Below are 16,092 nucleotides of genomic sequence, written 5' to 3' on the forward strand. Positions count from 1 at the left end.
GAATTAGTTCCTCACAGTCAAAGGTTTTGAGGAGCATCACATAGGGGAGAATCATTTAAACAGTTCATACACTCCTTGTCTTCTTTACGCAGACTTTACAACCCAATGATACTTCCAAAGATGTGGGTTCAGTTGTTGCCAAGGCAACCAATGACATAACCTCCTGATCTGGACTCTTCCTCACGGCCATAATACAATTGCTCTGTTGCGATCCTGCTCCATGATGGCTGGACCAGACTCCAGGGCCATCCAACACCACTGAAGGAAGTATAAATAATAAATGGACGGATGGACTTTATAAATACATTGATGGAAATCCCCGACCGTTTCATGAAGTTAACAGAAGAAGGCAACGGTCACGTGACCATCTCAGACCATCTCAAGGCATTGCATGTGATTGTTGTAGACTTCTGACTCAAAGTTGAGTCATTAAAACAGAACCATGTGGTTGTTTTGATGAGGTTGAACTGCATCTATTAGTCATAAAATAAACAATATTACACAAGACAGCTTTGCAGTTTTGTTTTAATGACATTTAAAAGCTCATAAACCGAACCGATTTGAAGCATTTTATCCGTTTAAGCTGCTGGATTTTATCAACTTCTTGCTGCACGTTATCTCTTCACACCCACAAGGCACTGGGAATCATGCAGTTTGATTTCTATCTTTGTATTTCAGAGGGTGGACAGTGATGTGAGCTGGATAACTGCTGTGCTGTTCTGTGATTTTCCTCTCCCTTTCCTAGCCCATCTATTCTAATTCTACTGCAACGTTGCCCATTTCTATTTCTGTCCACACATTTAACAACATGAGATCTTGGCAGGAAGCAGGTGGTTTGTTTGCCTGCTCTGTTTGCGCCCCATCTTTTCTCAGGCTATCTGCAAAAACGCTAGAGGCACATCAGCACCGAAAGAACCGGAGGAGGAAGGCGAGAAGGATGATGTGGACTGAGAAAAAGATGGTCCGAGTGAAGACGGAAAAAGGTCATGACACAGATGAGGACAAGAAGAAGATGGAAAAAAAAAAGAGCCTCAGGGAAAGAATGCATGAAAGTTTATTGTCCTTACTAAATTTAGAAGTTCCTCCCTGGATCCACTGTTTTTATTACTTTCTTGACTGAAGCTGAGGACAAATTTGGTTTTGTAGCCAGTTTGAAATGGAACATTGGATTTCTTCACGTGTACCTCATGATACCGTAGCATTTTTTCGATGACTTAAAAGTTAAATCTTGCTTTTTTTTTTTTAAATTAAAACAAGATTCTAAAACAATCAACTATGAGCAAAAACTTTAGTTTGAACTGCCTTACACGATGAGTCTGCACCTTTTCTCAAGGTCAACTCAATGTGCAAAGAAAGTGTGAGAAATTGTAACATCTCAGACTCTACAAGCTTCAGTTTCCTACATTCTATATGAGTACAGATAGCTCAATTACTATAAATCCTCAACTCAAAATATTGGCCTTACAGCTGGTAGTCCTGCTGCAAATGATTATTTTAATAGTCGACCCATAAACCAATTATTTTTTCCCGATTAGTCGACAGATCGGGTCATGTGCAAACTGGATGTTAAGTACACATCTTAACCATCATTAACCTCAAACTAACTAAAAACTGATAGTCAGCTAAAATATCAGTTAAATGCAAATTTGCCTAAAATACTGAAAAAATACAAAGTTGGCCAAAACAGCTAGTATGCAGCTGAAATATCAGCTAAAATCCAAAATAGCTTAAAAAACAAAGAAAACCCTAAATTAGCCAAAATAGCTAGCGTGTAACTGAAATTTGTTGTACTCCAAAACAGCCTAAAAAACCTGAAAAAAAATCCTGAATCAGCCAAAACAGCTAGCATGTTTGTAATATTCAAATACAGGGGTGGTGACAGAATATCAATTGAGTGCAAGATTAAAAACACAAAAGGAAGCTGCACAAAACAACTCTGGACACTGCAATTTTGGAAAGGGCAAACAGTTTCATGCAAGAGCAAACTTTGACATTCAAGCATCTCTTGGAGTCCAGGAGAACGACAAAACCGAGCAGAACACATCACAGCTGGCTGGAGGGGGAGAAACGATAATTGGGGCTTGTTTTCCAGCTATAAGATATCAACACCTGCAGTGTAGGTTTGGTTGTGCTCGGCTGATAACTTGATTGGGTAATTTAAACAGACAGCTGTTCAGATTTTGAAGACTTTTGGATCAGTGAATTAGTATCGATGACTCTACTTCGTTATAAGATTTTGCTCATTAGCATTTTTCCGGTGACACAGTTTTTTTTATATGTTATGTACATTTGTTTAGCAACTAACTGGTGCATAATAGTACAAGCTGCACTTTGGTTCTTTGGATTTCATGGGTTCCGAGGTGTTGCTCTCAGCCATTACAAGTCTTGTTCAGTCACGTGTCAGAAAAAAAAAAAAAAATTATATATATATATATATATATATATATATATATACACACACACACACACACACACACACACACACACACTTTTTTTTCATACTCCGGCATCCTTGTAGAAAGAGCTTGACACAAAGAATTCCATACCATCGGTTTAATGCACAAACGGCTTTATTTGATTTGTTACTTCAAAATACAAAGAGATAGTTTAGGATGTGTGCAACCGGACACCAGTTATCCCAACTTTTGCCTCCTTTTCCAGTACACATACCACACTAGACTGATGATGGTGACAGTAAATTTTCGGTTTATTGTGCAGACCTTGATTCTGTTGGTATTCTGTTTATACAATAGGAGTTTGCAGCCTACAAAGGATTTGATTTGTTAATAAAACCTACTTTTACATTGAAGTCATAGTTCACAGCTCAGGCTTGATAAGCTCAGTTGGAGTCGAGTCACACAACAATGTTAACATTGTTCCTAAAAAGCCATGTTGTAGAGTTCAGGAATAAAATATTTACACATCATTGTGTAAACTTACTGTGAGAGTCAAGTAGGAATTTATTTTTAACCAAAAAAGTTCAACAGCTAACACGACTGAAACTGAGCAACAGGAGGATGAAACAAAGCGGGTGTAAAAATAAAACCAAGTCCTGCAGTAACTCAATCAGAGTTTAAGGACTTGATCTCATTGGGACATTGTACTGGGACATTGGGATACATTTGGAATCAACAACTACTAAAAAAAAAGACTTCAAACAACTAAAACAGATTTTTACCTACAGCCTAATGTGCTATAATTGTTTATGAAAGTTTTTCTCAGACTAATTATTTTATGTTAAATAATTGATTTTGTTATGTAAAATCTATAATGAAATCTTGAAGATTTTTTTGTAAAGAGGTCATTTCATTTAGTGTTCTTTACAACCTCTAACCCAAAGTATTGTTTTGAATCTGTTCAAAAACTTTACATGTCAGGCCAACTGATTGATTTTGTTCAAACTCAAGTCTTGTAAGTGATCAGGTCTCTTTTGATTGGTCAACTTAAATACTAGGACTGTAACCAAACCAAACAACTATGTGACGCCACATCGTTTGACTACTCAGAGGGGATCGACGTGCACAGAAACACAGATAAGAAGGGTATATTTGTAAAGTCTAGAAGCCCACTAATGCCCCACAAACTGCATCTACTGCTGTCCAGTAAAAAACATAATCTTGATAAATCCCAAACAATTCCAATCACTTATAAATGTCACTATTTGAATGCTGGGACAACCTGTGTTAGCTTCTGTTTTGATCTATCAGGCCTGTTTGAAAAGTACAGAATATTTCTGGAAGTCAGGGGATGTTTCAGTAAAAGATGTACCTAAAACAAGGTCCTCTAAGACGTGGGAGGAGTCATGGTTACTAGATCGGGCTTACAGCATACTCAACTTGTACTAGTTATAAAAAAAATAAATAAAAAAAAACTTGGGAGTGGTTCCCTTTAAACATTTCACTGCAGAGGCATTAAGAGTGGTTTTAGTTTAACAGTCTATTTACATGATTATTTTTTCTGTCTTTTTCCAATAATATTTTATGAAAGCAAAACTCATAAAGCTTTAGTGTTCAAACAGGGTGTTCTTTTCTTTTTACATGACCACGGCTCAATTCTGCTGCACCATCACATTTTTCTCCCACAAGTCTGGGAGGACGTGGGCGTCATGTGATTCAATATGGTTTTAGATGACAGCAATACAAAGCACATATGTGTCCCACCCTGTGAGCGAATATGGATGAAAAAAAAGAAAACTAGCCAGGCCTGCAGGGCGCTTTCCCTCAGCTGTGACAAGACCGCCATAATTTAAGGTTGTACATAGAACAAACAGCTTCAGGGCCTCTGATGCGCAGGAGACCAACTGAACTGAGACTCGATATAACCTGCAGATTAATTCTTTGAATGTTTCAGCAATATAAAGTACCACTGGTAAAAGTAGGACAGTCTATGCAAATGTGTCTATTCTTTTATTTACTTTTTTTTTATATATCTGACAAGTTATAAAAAAATTAGGGGTTTAAAAACAACATGTTTTCCAACATGTTCCATTGTGAGTCATACAATGGGTTCGTACTGCAGTGCAGCAACAAATGCTCAAATCTGGGAGAGGACAATGCTTTTCTTTTGATTTTTGTGGTCCATTTTTACAGAAGAAAAAAAACATTTGATTGAACACAAAAGCTTCAGATAAATGAACCGACACTCTCAGTTGTAGCTACAATTTTAAACTTCTGTAAATCAAGACTGAAAGAACAGCTTCACACACTACAGTATAGACCAAGTTGACATCCTATTAATTAAAAATCAGTGGAAAAAAATCAGACACTTCCACTGGTGATGTACTTTTGTGATTGAAAATAGACACGACAACCAACTGTTGACACAAAACGACATTTTCAATTTGGACAAAAGAAGGGGCAGTATCACATGAACAACCATAAAACAACATCATATTACAATGTACGACACGGGTTCAATTAAATTCCGTCTCCCAGGACTAAAATCACTCTATAAATTGTGAATGGCTTGGGCACCAATTTCCCTTTCAAGATAGGCGCTAATTTCCTGCAGCTCTAACTGAAACCTTTCTTGATTTAGTTTATGAGAGTCAGGAAGTGCAAGAAATGAGGGATAACTTTACGAGGGGCTGCTGACCTGTAAAATCAAGTTGAGACTGGTTGGAGATGAAACTGAGAAGTTGACAGATTTTCTTGTAAAAATGTTGCACGATATTAGAAAAATCTGTGATGTGCGATATTAATGATTAATATTGCAGTGACGATATGACTTGCAATACACGACCATGTAGCAAAACAACTACCAGTAATACATAATTTCCATTTCCCTGCATAAACATTATTTAAATAACTTCAACAGAACTTAAATTACATTCAAAATGATCAATTTCTGAAGATTGTATTTGGTTACTGGAGATTTCTGTTTCAAACCGAACCTTCTAAACAAAACCATGTGACTAAAGATATCTTCAGTCATTGGCCAGCAGTTACAGGGGCGGGTCAAAACAAAAAGAGAAAGATGGAGTTGCTGCGGATTTTAAGTTATTCAAACTTTTTATTTGTCCGATTGATTTTGAGCGTCTATGTAGGCCAGGTTCAACACTTTTTACTGCCATTTTGGTGCAGCGGAGGAATTCTGCACGGTGGTTAATAGAGATGCTACAGCTACGGTAACGAGTGTTTGTGACTCATAGATGGTCAGGAAAACAGTTGTTTTAAAGAGCCAGAATTGATCAAACCACATTTTAATGAGTTGCTGTTTCTCATCGTTGTGTCAATAGCATTGCTTTTAAGAGAATTCTGTTAAGGAACTACAAGGTAGCTTTTGGGCAGCGTGTGCGGCGCAACGAGACACAGAAAAGCATTTAACCCTCGTATCTTATGGGGTCCAGATGACCCCACTTTAAATGTCAACATGCCTAGGATAGCAGAAGGGTTACAAAGCGGTTTTTAACGGTGGTAGAACAAACGTTCTAAAATGTAAGGAAGGAGTTGTACCATTTTTTCCTGTTTGATAACAACAGTTGTTGCTTCACATTTGTCCACGGCTCATCCATTACGTTATTCCTTCAGTATTTATATCACGTAACTGCCGGCTACAGTGGCCGTTTTCATCCAGTTATTTCAGTCCGGGAGCGGATTGTATTCAGACGGCGATATCTCAGAGCGAACTGAAAGACAATCTGATTGGAAATGAACCCAGACCACCTATAGAGATGGGTCAGAGAGCGGTTCCCGGTCCAGGACCAGGACTTGTTTGTGCGTATTCGGACTGAAACTCTCTTCCACATTATCGAGGAAAACAAACTCTGGTTAACTTTAACCCTTGTGCTATCTTATGGGTCCAGATGACCCCAGCCTTACATTGACGTGTTATCCATCCTATGACAAATGTGGACAGAATTTCATGTCTGCCACAGATTGACAATCAAAAGTCATGGAGAAGAAAAAAAAAAGTCTGAACACACCCAAACGTATACGAGGTCCATCCAATTGGTCAAATGTTAAAAGGGCTCAATTTCATTGTTTAAATACACAAAGATTGTATTCACGTGTAAACATTAAAGGTAGGCAGGCATTTATTGCAATTTAAGCCATCTTTTTTGATTTGTTAATTGCACAGGCTGATACTGCAATGATGATAAATTTGAAATGTATTGTGAAACTTCAAGGCAACTTTTGCTCCAAATTAATCTGGAATTTGTGCAACTAACCCCAACCAATTTAGAGTGTTTTCAGGTCAGTTGCAGATTTTCATGCAACGTATCTTTGTGTCTCAAATTAGTTGTAAACAAACCTAACAGTTTCTTAGTTTGATTACAAAAGAAAAAAAAAAATCAAATAGATTTTTCAATAGGTTTTTTTCATAGTTGTAGAATTGCACTAGAGTACTACTGTTATATACATAATTTATAATCACTGCACTGTGATTTAGAGGAAGATTGTTTCTAGAACACAAGATGCTACAAAATTAGCTAAAGTTGATCAATCAAAAGCAGAGATGGACAATGAGCCTGACTTCTAATTACACAGCAGAATTAATGATGTTCTTCTTAGCCTCCAGGAATTTTCTGTCTCATTGCTTTAACGGCCCAGTGACATCACATAGCACGGGGTTTCAAATGGACCGCTCCTTTTAAAATAATTAAAGCACATTTCCATTTTTTTATGACGACACTCTCATCAAATCATGATTCAATGCCTTTCTAGGTCTAAAAAAAGAACATGTCATCTTTACTTCCGCACCAGTTCACATGGGTGAGAACCCATTTATATAATGAAGCTTGATTAAATGTTCTCTCCAAAAACAGATTTAAAAATGAGTTTAATCGGTTTTTTGTAACTGGTTTATATATATTAGGTCCATCTAAATAGAAATGGTAAAGCCTTTAAATACTTGTGGTCACTGTGGGGGGCTGTGACGGTTCCAGTCTGATAAGAGCCTTTCAGGCCCCCTCCAGCAGGTCACATCCTACCAGCTTTTGTGGAGTAACAATGAGTTTCCCTCATGTCGCAGAGAGATACCATCTCTGCTGTAAACCTCTGGTTTCCATGTCACCAACACCTGACCGACTGCCCAGACATCTGACAGTTCTTTCATGCAGAAAGCAGCACTTTCTCAATAAAACAAACCGCTCAAAGTGCAGGAGATGGGGAACCCAGCTTCATAAAAGTTATGTATATAGTTCTCTACCACACCAACCAGCCACAAATGATACAGTGAAGGCGACTGAACTCTATCCCAGCACAAACGTCTGTTTACTGTGGCGAAGGAGGGAGTGACACTCAAGCCAAAATCTATCTTGAGTGTGGCATCCAGTCCCTCAGGGACTAATTATATGTATTTTGATCTCTTTCAGGGAATGACGGTTGTGGTCAGTGTGTTTTCATGCTGTTTAAAATATAGTAATATTCTATGGGAAAGACTGTCAGCCATTTCTCCTTCAGCTGGGACCTTGGTGACCCCTTATGAAGAAGAGGGTTATAGTTGCTGAAGCAATGCCTCCAACTCTAGTTTACCCAAGACTCCAAAGAGAGAAAGTCTCCACTGTGAATGTACGGACTCCCTTTTGACGGCATGTGGGAGATTGTGATGTAGCACATCACACTGGATGATTCCTTACATTCCTGCTGAGGTGCTAGAAGAAACAAGACTGTGAAAAGAATGTACCTGTCAACGTGGTGCCAATGGTTTCCTTTAGCTCTTCTGAGAAGTGAGATTTATGTCATCCGTCATCCTGCCGTTATGAGCCTCTTTCATTGCTTTTTAACACCATTTTTTGGCAGCTGCGCCTTATTTTAGAAAGAGAGAAAAAAAAGACAAGTCTAAAATCCCACAACCTGTCCACTGCTAACGTGATAACAGGCAGTGTCAGAGAGCAGCTGTTGAACAAGAGCAGCCTCAACAGTACCACATATTTCCCTCGGGAACCGATTCAGAAAGTAACAAGTGTTAAACTTGAACTGATTCATTAGTGTCCCAGAAACATAATTCTAAGGGAAATATTCTGGTACGGAACCGTCCCACAGCAACCAACCAGGCAGGGATTCAGGGACACAGTTACAGCCATTCCTGTGATGGACATCTCTGACACGACGTTTCTTTCAAAACAAATAAAGAAATCATAAGGTCATCATTGATGCCCTGTGCAATTGTTTTATTTAGAGAGATCAGCTGCTGCAGGGATGCCTCCATTCTATCACATCTTGTATTTCCATATCTGCAGGGAGCTCCGGTTACCGTTGTGGCACTCCTGTCAGGGTGAGTGTTTTCTCCAGGAGGCAGACTCCTACTCAGACATTGTTGGACTCCACCAGGTAATGATAACCCCCTCCAAGATTAAGATGCATCCTGATCAGTTTACATGGAAATAAAGCCTTAGGCTGGGTGTTCTTTAAAGTCCCACTCCAACCGTATTTTTTTTTCTTTTGTAAAATCGTTCCCAGTAGTTTTTTAATGATGGCGGTGCAGTTTTTAGCCAAAATCAGAAAGCCTTTATTGCTTTTAGAACATATTTTATGCCCAGGGGGCAGTAGCTTATTAGATGTACAATTATGGTCTGTGGGCGGGACTGTTGGCTCGGAGCAACCCCGCCCCCTTCCCCACCATCACTCTGAGCTTTGTTTTCACAATCACGCTTGAGTTTATAGACCATCATCTTATAGTTTAAGATGAGTAGATGTTTGCATCAACCATGTAAAGAAAAAAAAAAAAAAAAGTTGCTCTGAAAGGGAAAGCTAACAAAAGATCACTTCTTTAATATCTTCTAAAGTGCCAGAAAAGGTTTGAATTTCAGTCTCTGACTTGGTAGTTTGGAGGTGAAGCCACAATATTCACTCTTTTGCCATTGTGGAGGATTGTGGCTTTTTTATCACTGTCAAGCACAGAAGCAGGTGTCGGGGGGGGAAGATGTGTCGCCGAATGCAAGAACGGTATCTCAGGATGCTGGTGAAAAATATATCAGAATGTCAAAATACATGTTTGTAGAGCAGCTCCAGAAGATAAGTTACACTTTTTTCCACACAAATTCTTTTAAAAGAGCAGGGATTGATATAAAAAAACACCAAATGCCAAGCTGTTTAGATCTTTGCCTTAAGTTGCTTTTGTATTTGTGTAATTTGTTTTTAAATGAGCATCATGCCAGTTATTAGTTATTAAATTACAAATGTGTCCAATGTATTTCCCAGTTTGTTGTAACAACAGACATATGGAGCAAGAAGAGATCCAAAACACATCATATTGCAAACATGGTCCAAACCTTCTTGGATGGAAGATGGGGAACCACATTCTGGCCACGAAGGAGAAACTGGATGTCATGAAAGTATTGGAAGATCGGAAGAAACCTTCACTAGTTGTACATTTAAGTTTACCGCCTGAAATCAATCAATCAAATAACTATGTTTTAACAAAACCTAAAGAATTTTGGTAAAACAACATTTCCATTAATCGTTATTGAGGATTACATTCAACTTGTGTTTTACCAAAAAGACTATTTCTCTATTTCATTTGGAGTAAAATTGGCATTATAGACGGAGATCTTCTTGGCCACAGAAAAAGGTTCAAGTGTGTTTGCAGCTTTCTAAGGACTTTCCTGTTCGAGACCCAACACGGACGTGATCCTAAAACCTGTTTGAATTATTCCTATTATCAACCTTATGAAGGAGGCAAATACGGTAGAAGATCAGAATCATGATTAAAATTGGAAATCAAAACAGAATTCCAGAAACTTCATTTCTGATGTTTAAATTACAGATGGCAGCAGGCAGAAGGTCCCTGAATCAAGAAATGGAGACGAGAACTCTAGATTTAATATTCTCCAGTCCAGAAGAGATGATCTTCAGATCCTCATTTTGCAAAAAGAACTTCCTCCAAAACAAAATCATCAAAACACTCCGACCTTTCTAGGAGGATATCATGCACCTGTCCACTGACCGCATAGACCTTCAAACTACTAGAAATTCAAAATTGATTCACGTTCTGAGGTGAATAATGTATTACTCTGTTACTCAACAGTTTGGAGCTCTTTACAAAAAGATGTGGAGTTTCCTGGTTCCCTTTAGCTGAAGACTAAAATTATTTAAAACTCAAAACTACAGCAGAACAAAAAACATTAATGGTTTACAAACAGCTTTTCTTCATTCATAACATGCTCGCCTCAGTGGTCACAGAAGTCCTCAAGATCTGTGCAAGTCGTGTCCAGATGGAAGAAGATCTGACAGAAATGAACATGAGGAGGCCACCGACTGCTTTGGTAAATGAACGAGAGGATAACCACTAGGTCCCAGCCCCCTTTTAACTTTTGGCAAGAAACGTCCAGAGCACCAGTAGCCAGGAAGATGCTGGCAATCCCAGCAACGAGCCCTTCATCAGGGGGGAGTTTCAGTACGGCTGGGAGACTGATTGAAGAGAGGAGTCCGCACTTAGTTTTAGATCTATTTGCTTTTACACAGCAATCTCACATTAAAGGTTTTAATATTCAGGTTTGTTTTATATTAAAAGACACAGTTGCAGTAATAGATTGTTGAGAATAAATTACAAATACTCAAAAAATTTGATTTAGTTTGAATTTTCACATCCAAAATGGAAAAAATAGGGAGTGCGAGTTCCTTTTTTAGGTTGGAATGAACTTTTTTTTTCTTGGTTTCTGGGAGAGGGACAAGAGGATTCGTGGTTTGTGCGAGTAAAAAGAGATCCATCGCTCTGGCATTCTGCACCTAATAAAGCCAGAGGGAATCAATACTAAATACAAACAAATTGACAGTTTAGTTACTCTCTCGGTTGGAGGCGAACCAGGAGGGTACTGATGAAAAACTGTCAAGGAATTTCACCAGATTACTTGTTTTTTTTATAATAATTACAAAGCAAAAACTAAAAACATTCTGAAAAACACTATAACATCACTTTAAGAAAATAATAAAAACACAATAAATAAAGTGACATCTGAATAAAACTAGATTACAGGTTACTTCATACCCAAACCATCACTGTATGAACTGACTTGTGCTCTGTGTCAGTTATGATGCTCAGTCCCAAAGTTTCTCCTATCATTATTTGTCAAATCCAACATCCACCACCAGCTTGTTTGTCTTGAATCACCCGGCAACTGGTTTTGTTAAGCAAGAACGGGTGACTATTTTTATCTTTTCTAACATTTAGAGGATAATAGCTGCTGCACTTCAATTGTGTGAATGCTGTAAATGGTGATTCATAAACTTCACAGTTTTTTGAGCAAAATAAGCCCCATAGGAAATGAATGAGAAAGTCTTCAACTTTCATCTTTTATAGTAATTAAATAAAATGTTAGAGTTTAGCTAATATTTTAGCAACATGATAATGTTTTGGCTAATTTGTTATCTTCAGAGGTTTGTAAAGCTAATTTAGAGTTTAGCTTCTATTTTAGCAACAGCCAAACGTTTTTGAAAAATTTAGTTCACAGAGGAATTTTAGACAGTTTTGGAGTTCAGCTAGTATTTAAGCAACAAGCTAGCTTTTTGGGCTAATTTGGAATCAAGGGAATTTTCAAGAGAATATGGCAACAGAGGAAAATATGGCGCCCGAAAATAATAGCCAGAAGTCCGTCCCCCTGCCGGAGCCGGCCGCAACAAGAATATCGTTTTAAGCTTTTCACCTTCTTTTTCTCTCTTTTATCGACCCTTTTTGCTGTTTTTTTTGTTTTTGTTTTTCTGTGACACTCTCAGTCACAGACAAAAAAAAGGGCATTTCACGCCTCCGATCAGCTGATTCACTGATAAAAAAAATAGTTTATTCTCATTCAAAGGCGTAAAAGCTGATAGTTCTGAAAAGGTTTTAAAATATATTTTGCATGTGACCAGAGGCCCCTCGGTTTTTTGGGCTAATTTGGAGTTTAGCTCATATTTAAGCAACATGCAAGATAATTTTGCAGAATTGGCATTAGAGATTTTTAAGAAATTTTACTACAATTTTTTTAGAAATTTAGGTTAACTTCAGCGCTCTTTCACAGTTCTTTAATTACATTTCCAGTCTTTTAGCAAATTTAACATTTTTCAAATAGCTTTTCCATTTTCAGTAAATCCCTTCAGCAATTGAAGTCAATTGTGTCACTATTTTCAGCAAAAAGCTTCAGCATCTTCAGCGACTACTTTCAGCAAAAAGCATTCACACTGGCATTATTGCAGGTAATGCAACTTTTCTAGTTTCTTCTACTTTTTCTTTTTTGAGAGAAGACAAAAAAGGAAATAAAGCAGAAAAACAACGTGAAGCTATTTCTGATCCCACCTTTGTGGATCTTTTTAATTATCTCATTAAGGACAAAAGAGCTCAAAATAGAAAAGTTACAGCTTTTTGCACAGTTTCTTAGAAACAGAAACCAACACTTACACTTTTTTTTACCTTCTTACATTGTCTTTTGTCATTGCTTTGGTTTAAATGAGTCCAAAAGCCAAATTCTGTCAGCTTGTTGTTGTAAAGTTATCCTGCAAATGCAAAAAAAAAAGAAAAACACAAGAAACACAACTGTGCCTGCTAGAAATCAATAGACACTTGGATATAACTGAGCATGAAAAACCCAATTTGGTCACTAAAAATGTTGGTATACTCTAACATTTGTCTTACTCTTTACGTGCAGCTGCTGGTTCCAGTTTCCAAAACACTGATTTTAGCAATGCAGTGCGAGTGGACATCAAAATAATTTAGCTGAAATTTCTGCTGACGAGTAGAACCCGTGAATCTCGGTTGCAGATGGCTGCCCAAGAAATAGCACATGATGCAAAAAGCCTCAGTTTAACACACCACGGCGGAGAGGCTTCAAAGGAAATTGAATTTCCAAACTTGTAATTGTAGCTGGAACCACTGAGGAGTTCAGAACACCAGAAGGATGCTTCCATCTGTCACAGCAGACAGTTAGGGCCGGGGTGATGGCACTGGTTTTCTCCTTATGGGGGAGTCAGAAAGCCAAAGTCAGAGACGTATACACCCTCCATGCAGAAGAAGGGCAGCTGGAGGAAGATCAAGGCAGATGAAGAAAATATGTACACATTAAACCCTAAAGGAGCGCAGACGGAATCAAAACTCAGATTTTACGTTCCGGTCCCTGTTGCCATCTTTGGGCAGGTGGCCGACTGTGGACAAAATCTACAAGGCATCTGAACTAATTCCAAGAATGGATTTCTATATTTAGCTAAAGCCGTGCTTCAGATTCTCTCATATAAGGACAGACTTCTCCAACTAGGAAGCTCAAAACTGTGTGAACACAAAAGGCTTCTGACTGAGCGGAGAGGGAAAAGGGTCCGAGGTGTAATCGAGTTACCGTCAGCAGACTTCAGTAAAAGCAGAAATGACTTCTGTGCATGATGGCATTAGCAGAGAATAGTCGGTGAGAGCGTTTGGTCATGCAGCTCTGCAGATAATCATAGCTGCCCTTGGATGACCTGATTACTCATGATCAAACTGCTTCATAAAGAAAAAAAAAAAAAAAACTGGCACCACAGATTACAAGACGTATAAACACACAAAAGCCTCTGAGGACGAGCCTCCATAATCATGGCCACATAAAGATGGCAGCAGCTTTTCCTCTTTTTTCCTTGTTTTGAAGCAGCAAACGCATCTGAATCAGAGAAGGAGGCTCTGCGGGGCTCTGCAGCAGGTCAACAGGGCATGTGTGACTGTTCTGGCTGCTCTCCAAACTGTTTTGACAGATCACAGACCATGTTTGGTAAGCTGGTACAAAGAGACTGGAGGAGGCTGAGCTTCTCCATAGAAAGCCTCAGCAGATAGAAGACGTGGACAGACCTAGCAAAGCATGATCAGGTGGCTAAAAGATGTCATTTACCTATAGATCTGACTCTGATTGACAGCTCGGTGCTTTACAGACGGACTTAGAACCTGTGCACAGAGCTAATGGCATATATATATTTGTTTAGGACAGTAGTTTGTGTAATCTAGAATACTTCTAGATCAGGGGTGTCAAACTCAATCACACAGGGGGCCAAAATCCAAAACTCACCTCAAGTCCTAAGTTAAAAACTTAGGTTAGCCAAAACAGCTAGCATGTAGCTGAAATATTAGCTAAACTCAAAAATAGCTTTAAAAATCGTAGTAAATGCCAAAATAGTGCAAAAAGCTAGCAAAATGACAATTTCAAAAACTTTACAACCGTAACTTAAACATAATTATGAATAATAAAAAGGCACGAATATTATTCCAGAATAAATCAACTTAAACCTTAAATAACTTTCAATATTTTACTCTACTTAAGATATATTTTGTCAAAATTATACAAGTTAGAAATAAGTGCCAGATAACCTCGGATCATTAATAATAATAAAGTAAAATGATCTGGAGGGCCGGATCTGGCCCCCGGGCCTTGACTTTGACACATGTGATCAATAGTTTATTTAGTAGAATAGAAAGCAGCTTTTTTAAGTTAATTCTTTAATCATTTGGAAACTATGCATGATATTAAATAGTTTCGTCACCCCTTCTTCCACTTCTTATTTTCCTTTTTATGGCAAGCTTATTTTTTTTTATTTTTATTTTTTTACCTACATACATCTCTAAAGAATTTGTGATTTTTTAATGTGGCATTTTTCTGATGAATATAAAGAAAAATAAGCTTAAAATGACTTAAATCGTTGTGAATCAGGAGCAGACAAAAAAATACACGAGCTTTCTGCTCCAAGGATTTAACAGGAAGAAGGGAAAGGGGGCGGGGTTGCTCTACACCACCCAGAACTCAGATTTTTTTAGTAAAATACTGAATTAAATCTTTTTTAAATCTTTTTTTCTAGGTTTTCAATGTTTTTATTTAATGAGTAAGTCAAATGAAGAAAATGCAAAACCATATTAAGTAGGTTTCTATCATTTAATATGCTCCGTTTTCTTTTTCTTGCTTGATAAAAAACCCCAAACCCCATGATCTGACAGTTTCTTCAAATAAATGCTTTGTAAAGTTTATTTACAAAGAAAAATCTGTTAAAGATTGAAGCTCTAAAGAGTCTTGGCTTTTTCCATTATTGTACATTTTGACAGGAATTGTTATCTAAAGTGGGCCTGCCCAACCACGGTCCTCGAGATCCCCCACCGTGCCTGTTCTTCGGATCTCTCAGCACCGTTTGCTGCTGATTAGTCGACTCAAGTGTCTCCTTCTGACTGGCTGAACACACCTGATCCAGGTAATTAGCAGTAAGAAGTGCAGAGAGAGCAGGAAAAGTGGCAGGACGGTAGATCTCGAGGACCAGCAGGTCTGAAAATGAGTCGAATGCTAAAGTCAAGCTGTTGCAGCTCGATAAACTGGACTTGTCTGAACATGCTGGAGCCTGTCTTTGTTACAACAGCGACCTGAGAACTGTGGCACTGTTCACCAGTGCTTCTAACATGGGTGTTCATGAGAACACTGCAGGAAGTAGGCCTACTAGGATTTAATAGTAAACGTGTATGAAAAATGTTTAAAAACTGCTATTAAATGTATTGGTTTTAAAGAAAAAAAAATTAAGTCAGTAACTTGAGACTCTTCTATAACATCAAACGCATTAAGAAGCTGAAAAATCCCCTTCATGGGGTAAAGGTCAATAAATGTTCAACCAGAAACGCTAAGGCTACAATTGATTTTAGTTTAACATAGAATTTATGGGTTTTTAATGTAGCCAGGGTTTTTTT

The 16,092-nt window shown here is 38.0% G+C and overlaps 1 protein-coding gene across 3 annotated transcripts in view; it reads right to left on the bottom strand.

Moving 5' to 3' along the window:
• pkig (protein kinase (cAMP-dependent, catalytic) inhibitor gamma) overlaps nucleotides 1–16,092 on the bottom strand; it is a 40,156-nt gene that overhangs the window by 20,509 nt on the left and 3,555 nt on the right. Inside the window, exon 2 of one of the 3 annotated variants that reach the window (XM_024292247.2) lies at nucleotides 8,128–8,249. The exons of the other annotated variants lie outside the window; for them this stretch is intronic. The gene's annotated coding sequence lies outside the window, so the exon portion shown is untranslated. The remainder of the gene's footprint in view (nucleotides 1–8,127; nucleotides 8,250–16,092) is intronic. 3 annotated transcript variants of the gene reach the window in all.

Source organism: Oryzias melastigma, linkage group LG7, assembly GCF_002922805.2.
Source record: "Oryzias melastigma strain HK-1 linkage group LG7, ASM292280v2, whole genome shotgun sequence".
NCBI lineage: Eukaryota > Metazoa > Chordata > Actinopteri > Beloniformes > Adrianichthyidae > Oryzias > Oryzias melastigma.